Source organism: Vigna unguiculata, chromosome 5 (genome assembly GCF_004118075.2).
Source record: "Vigna unguiculata cultivar IT97K-499-35 chromosome 5, ASM411807v1, whole genome shotgun sequence".
Lineage (NCBI taxonomy): Eukaryota > Viridiplantae > Streptophyta > Magnoliopsida > Fabales > Fabaceae > Vigna > Vigna unguiculata.
The window spans coordinates 30,723,054-30,729,686 of NC_040283.1; positions in this window are offsets into that span (position 1 = coordinate 30,723,054).

Consider the following 6,633-nt stretch of genomic DNA (forward strand, 5'->3'; position numbering starts at 1 on the left):
TTTTGTTCTTTTTAATCATTCACTATATTTGTCTTTCAGTTATTTTTTGTGATTTTAATAAGCTATTACATTTTTTCTTTTTTTTTCCATTTAAATGTTATGTTCAATCAATTTAGTGCACCACTGATGCTATGGATGAATATAGATTCAAAGAAACCAGTTGGACAATTGGAGGATTTTATTCCCACTGCAAAAAAATTCTTGGTAACTTTATTTTTTCAATGAACTCAATATTTTAATTTTCGCACACTTTACTTTCTAAAGAATTAAGAAATTTATTACAGCCAAGCATGGCATGTTACAGGATCTTGTGTCGCTTATCTTTGTTTGTCCTTTTTGCTATGCGGGTCTTATTGTGTTGTTCTTTGGGTAGTGTTTCTCTATGTGCATTTGTATGTTTATACTAATATTGTAGACAATAGACAATGTGTACAGATTTTCTAGCTGCTATACTACAGTCTTTATATAATGTAGATTGTTTCTTTGTGTGCATTTGAATGTGTGATCTGTGTTCAGAGTATTCTTCTATTCAATACAGTAGTGATTTTCTTTTTTTTCTCTGGTTTCTGTGTTTTTATATTGCTCAAACCCATCATGTTGGTTGATTGTTGCAAGTGCATACAGTTTCTTCTGAAAATTGTGTATAATTTAGAGGTCGCTCAGCAAGACTGCAATTGACTTTTTGTTTTCTCTTTGGAAGTTTATGATTTGGGTTATAAATATGGTTTTCCTTTATTTATTTTTAATAATAAAAGAGGTAGAACAGAGAGTCATCTTCAATATGCCATGCTTAAGTTTCTTGCCGACGTCTACCTTGAGGATTGATACATAGGTGTAAACTGCAAGAAGTTCCATTCAGTTGCACCTACTCAAGACAAAGTTGCTTAAGAGGAATTTGAACCCACTCTCATGGAAAGGTGGGTGTTCATACCTGATCCTTGACCACTTTTGACAACAAACATGGGCTTTAAGGTGTCTCATTTTTCCTTTAAGCTCTATAAATAGTTTATTCACTTTATAGTCCATACATTTAAGAGAATAAAGTAATTTTAATCCCTCTCTAGGGTGGGTATGGCGGTTATAAACAAGTATAAAGATGGGTTAGAATAAGTAAAATGTATAGATGGATGAGCTCGTGTCTAACGAGAAAATGTTGATGGAGGAGTTGGATTTTAATAGAATATGATGAAAACGGAAATCTGAACCTAAGGAAAATTCTTGATTGAGTAAAACAAAACTACAATGAACGAAAAATACATGAGTCTATATTACATAGACTCTGATTAACAAGGAAAACAGAGCAGTTTACTAAAACCAAATGAACTGCCACAACTTAGAGAAAACTGTAAAAATATCTAAAAAACAGAAAAGAAAATAAGCGAAAACTAAACAACACATAACAGAAAAAAAACAAAAAAACAAAATACAAGTCTGAACAACTAAATACAATTCTAATAGCCCCTCAAACTCAAGGTGAGGGAGGAGCAGAATCCTGAACATTGAGTTTGCTTCTTAGAAACTGAAAGCGAGTGGCAGAAAGGGGTTTGGTAAGAGCATCAGGACGAGTAAGTGTAACATATTGCAAAGCACCAACCACTGAACGAAATAATATAGGATCAGCAAAAGTAGAAGAGCCAGACTTGGATAATTTGCCGGAAGAAACCATAGGAGTAAAGACGGGATGAGCATCAGCCATGTGAGTGCGATGCAGCAAATCACTAAGATATTTACATTGTGTCAACATCAAAGACTTGTCGGAGAGATAGTGAATTTCAATGCCAAGAAAGTAGCCAAGCTTGCCCAATTGTTTCAAAGAAAATTGAGAATCCAAGCTATGAGTAATGTGACAAATAAGAGAGGCAGAGGATCTTGTAATAAGAATATCATCAACATAAACCAAGATATAAACTGTGTGAGAAACCTAGTGTCAGCAAGGTGTGTTGAAGTGTATCAAACCACTGTCACGGAGCTTGCTTGAGACCATAGATTGCTTTATTGAGCTTACAAACCAGGGATTTATTTGCAGCTTCGAAACCAGGAGGTTGGGTCATATAAACAGTCTCATCAAGCGACCCATTCAAAAAGGAATTATTGACATCTAAATGAAACAAATCCCATGCATTAGTCAAGGCAACCGTTACAATGATGCGTATGGTGACAGGTGTAATAACTGGAGAAAAGGTCTCATGAAAATCAAAACCAGGAGCAAACTGCTGAATATTCTGAGAGTCACCAATTACATGAAAAGAAGCCCTAAATCTGAAATCCATGTAAAGCAAGCAGATCAGCTAGAGCCGTAAAAACGGGTAACTCGACCTGACCCGGCTCGATCGACCACGAGTTAATAATGAACAGTGACCAACTACGGGTTTGTGGGTTAAACGAGTCGGCTCACAGGCTCAGTTAATTAAAAAAATACAACTTTTTTATTTTTTTTCAGTCAAAACTAAATTATATTCTAATTAAAATCTAAATAAACTTTAATACAATCCAAATACAAATCAAAATCACAAAAATACAAATTATATATGTATTGGCTAAAAAAAACAACCTAACATAACCTAAATAAAAAGCCTAACTTAACAAAAATAACTTGTGTGACCCTTTATGTGCGGGTTGGTGCCAACCCGGCTCATCACGGATTCAACCCGGTGAGCCGAGTTCTAGGTGAGCCAGTTCAAAAATCAACTGGTATTGAAATTTTTTAAAAAAATTCAATCCAACTCAGCCTGAACCCGTGGTGAGCTAAGTTGACTCGTGGGTTCCAACCCATCTTGACAACTCTAGGATCAGCAGTGGAATTGGTAAGCATGGCAGACAGAACGTTAGTAGTAGGGCAAGAAGATTGGGTGCTCGATATGGAAGGCTTGAGAGAAGCAGGCGAAGTAGGGGATGACGAAACAGGCTGGCAGGATCAAACAAAACAAGTGAATCAGGAGGTTGAAAATTAAGATCTCCACGATAAAAAAAAAAAAACATTTGTTGTGTGTCCATATTTGAAAAAAATTGGCACTGAAAGTTCGCATAGCGACCACCACGACCATGTGGCAGATCGAGCACCACCACATGGGAAACCACCACCACGAGGAAACTGACCACGACCATAGAGGCGAAGTGAAGAAGAACTAGAAGTGGCACGAGAGTAATTCACAGATAGAGGAAAGAACTTGGACTGATGCCGATTAGTGCGAGATTAATGAGCAAGGAGCAAAGCCTCAACTTCACTGATAGGAGGAGTCTCAAACTTACTGTCAATGACAGAGATGATAACAGCATAATCAAGAGAAAGACCTTCAAGGATTGCATCAACATGTTCATCATGTTTGACGGGGCAACCAGTTCCAGTAAGGTCATCAACAATAGATTTAATATGACCCAAGCATTCCTTCATTGATTTATTTTCGAGATTCTATGCACGGAGATCAGTGTGCAACTGTCTTGCACGAGCCTTCATTTGAGTGAAAAAATGTTCATGAATGTGATCCCAAAATTGATACGAATGAACGACACCAAGAACATGCGATAAGATGCCCTTGGACATAGTAGATTGAAGCCACGTGAGAAGGAGTTGGTTTGAACTTCCCATTCCTCATAAGCCGGATTAACAATACCACTGTCACGATCTGTTTCAGAGAGGAAGCATGGAGGAATGATAGGATTAACCACAAAACGATGAAGTTTGTGTGATTTAATAACAGGTTCAACCAGCTGCTTCGAAAGAAGATAATTAGTATCATCAAGTTTTTCAGTAACTTGATGCGAAAAGAAAGGGTTTGGGGAAGTGTGGGAAGAAGAAGCCATCATAAACCAAGATCTGAACCTAAGGAAAGTGTTTCATTGATTGAGTAAAAAAAACTACAGTGAACGAAACATACATGAGTCTATATTACATAGACTCTGATTAATAGTAAAACAGAGCAGTTGTGGACAGTTACCAAAACCAAATGAACTGCCACAACTTACAGAAAACTGTAAAAATACCTAAAACACAGAAAAGAAAATAAGCATAAACTAAACAACACATAACAGAAAAAGAAAAGAACAAAATACAAGTCTGAACAACTAAATACAATTCTAATAGATTTTATACTAGACTGCCAAGCCAGCTTTTGGAAGGAAAAAAGCTAAGATGAGTTGGTTTAAGGATGGAGACAAAAAGTACTGCCTTTTTTTTCATTCGGTAATGAAAAAAAGGACCAATGCTAGTGCCATTCAAAAATTAGTTTATAATGGTCAAAATCTGGACGATCCTAGCCAAATTGAAAAACATATTCTGGACTTTTATACCAATTTATATGCTGATAATGCTCAGGCTAATTGCTCTGTTTTAGAGATGCAACATTTTGTTTCCAAGTGTATTCCTAGCTTGGTTACCGAGGATGAAAATCAAAAGTTGATCCAATGTCTTGGGAAAGAGGAAATTATGTGTTGTGTTTAACCTCAATGGTGATAGTGCTCTAAGTTCTTATAGGTTTGGTGGTTGTTTTTATCAGGCTTGCGGGGATATCATTGGTGATGATGTTTGCAAAGCAGTGTAACAAATTTTCAAAAGGGGTTAGGTCATGCTACTATGGATGAATTCTAATGTGATATCTCTAATACCTTAAATTTTAGGGGTTGAGAATATTCAAAACTTTAGACCTATTATTGTGGCTAATTTTAGATTCAAAGTTATCTCTAAAATTTGGTTGATAGACTAGCTGACATAGCTAGTAGAATAGTGTTCCCTAATCAAAAATGGTTTTATAAAGGGAAAACACCAAGGGCTGTATTTATGTTACTTTGGAGGCCATAAATGTTGTCTAAAAAATATAAGAGTCAATGTGGTAGTTAAAATTGATATTCCTAAAGTGTTTGACAATTTTAATTGGCATTTTTTGGTTCAAGTGCTGGAACGTTTTGGTTATCACGTAACTTTTTCTTCATGGATTTTTTATATTCTTAAATCTTTTTCGTTTTCTAAGAGTGAATGGAAGATTGGTTTGTTATTCCTCTTGTGGGAGAGGTGTTAAACAGGGTGGTCCCTTTTCCCCTATTCCTCTTTGCTTGGAAGAAGAGGTGCTTAATAGATGTTTAACACAGCTAGTCCAGGAGAAAATGGTGCTTCCTATGGCGGGTCGTAAAGGTTTTCAACTTCCTTCCCATGTTCTCTCTACATATGAGATTTTTGTGTTCTTAGAGGAAATGTTAGATTTTTAAGGGTTGTGGTGAATTTCTTGAACTTATATGGCTTAACATCTAGACAGTTGATGAATCCTATTAAGAGTCATTTCTACACAGCAAATTTTGTTGAAGACGAGTCCCCGAGTTAAAATAGTTTTGATGATACTAAACATTCATACAACCAGACGAGGAAATATTTGAAATATCTAATTAGTACATATATTTGAAATATTTGACAAACATGTTTTGTAAATTAAACTATATATTTTGGACAAATGTTTTCGTATGTTTAATCTCTAATACTTAAGTTTTATAAGTGTTGATATAAGCTGGAAGTCTAGCACATGTAGTAGACAAGTCTTGGCATTGGATGAGTCTATGCAGTAGACAAGTACAACTAGAGGATACCACCAAATGAGCTCACTAGATGACCCAATGCATTAAACGACCCAAGGCATTAGACATTCTAAGGCACTAGACGACCCAAGTCACTAGACAACTCAAGCCCTTAGACAATCAAGGGATTAGACGACATAAACAATGTAGACTCACTAGACGAGTGCATTGACCAAACCAGTCGAAAAAATAAGTATAGGATTTCTACACGTGTTAGACGAGTTAGAATGAGTTGTATTAATTGGCTAAGTCATTTCTTTCTTTTAATCTCTAATTCATTATTTGAATTGGTAATTTTATCTAATCATTTAAAATTGAGAATTGATTATATGAGCCACAACGTTAAAGAATTATGATTTGATAATTATACTCTGAAAAAAGAATAATTTTGAATTAAACAGTCAAGTCAAATGAATTTATGGAAATAATCTATATCACTGCAGACCAAATTATTGATTGATTGCAATTGGAATATATCATTGTTCTTAGATTCAATTACAAAATCATATTGCACAAAACTTCCTTTACAGGGATGTATGATGAACTTTGCAGGAAAATAAAATTCGAATTAAGATCATGCTCACACAAGAAGGGAAAGAAGATATTACTTAGAGCATTAGCAAGAAATAATTAAAGTCTCAAATAATGATGTTGAAGAAATACTCTAAAGAATCAAAGTGAAGAATTGATCAAGTCATTCCTTATTGAGAGAAATCATGAAGATTGTGATGAAGCTATGAAACTCAAATCCTCAACGGTTATCAAAGCAACACCTATATAAAGGATGAAAAATGATAACTTCTTCTTCATACTTGACAAAAGACAAAACTCTAAACTTTGTGAGAAAAACTCTAATACATCTATGATCATTGTATTGAGAAATTGTTATATCATTAGTGAATTGTGAGAATTTCGGTTGAGACAAAACACATTTTACCAACTGAAGTTGTAACCTGTGAGTTGAATTGTAACTCTCTTACTTTGAAAGTAATTGTTGTAATATTCATTTGAGTGCTCTTGATCTTAGGGGGAGATTAAGAAGGTGATACCTAAAGAGGTTTGTACTTGGTGCAG